Source organism: Aulostomus chinensis, chromosome 1, assembly GCF_037954235.1.
Source record: "Aulostomus chinensis isolate RoL2024-O1b breed Wild chromosome 1, RoL_Achi_v1.0, whole genome shotgun sequence".
NCBI classification, from domain to species: domain Eukaryota; kingdom Metazoa; phylum Chordata; class Actinopteri; order Syngnathiformes; family Aulostomidae; genus Aulostomus; species Aulostomus chinensis.
In genome coordinates this window covers 21,880,547-21,881,141 of record NC_141320.1, presented here as the reverse complement: position 1 = coordinate 21,881,141, position 595 = coordinate 21,880,547, and the positions used below count along the sequence as shown (strand labels likewise).

At 48.2% G+C, this 595-nt stretch overlaps 1 non-coding gene across 1 annotated transcript; it reads left to right on the top strand.

The window, feature by feature from the left end:
- Positions 1-232: 232 nt before the first annotated feature.
- On the top strand, positions 233-304 carry trnaa-agc (transfer RNA alanine (anticodon AGC)). The gene has a single exon. It is a non-coding gene; the product is annotated as a tRNA-Ala (tRNA).
- The last annotated feature ends 291 nt before the right edge of the window (positions 305-595 follow it).

Genomic DNA, 595 nt, shown 5'->3' with positions numbered 1-595 from the left:
GAAGGAGCTCAATGGTAGAGCGCTAGCTTAGCATGTGAGAGGTGGTGGGATCGGTGCCCTCGTTCTCCAGAAGACTTCAGCTTGTTCTGTTGTTGAGCTCTGATGAAACCACTGACTTTGAACCACACACAAAGTGAAGGAGTGACTTAAGATTGATGGCACCTGAGGAACTTCTAGGTTTCCTAAAATCAACTGGAAATTCATTCACCAGTTAAACAGTGACTCTACCAGAGGGGATGTAGCTCAGTGGTAGAGCGCATGCTGAGCATGTGTGAGGCCCTGGGTTCAATCCCCGGTATCTCCAGCTGGACCTGTGTAGCCTTCATCTTGTCAGCTAAAGTGATCCTTAAATGTGACAACAGTCGATTAACTATCAGAAGACATCTTCTCCATGATCAAGGTGGGCTAACTTTCCACAAATGTTCAAAATTACTTTTGAAAATGAAAACATAGATCAAACCTGCCCTGTCAATCACCCACAATGGGCGGGTCGTCCCACTCCCTATCAGGTTCCCCTCTCCGTGACCCAGGAGGCTCCCTCTCCCTATCAGGACTAGAAATCCATTGGGGTCTCCCTGCTCAGGTAGGAGTCCTG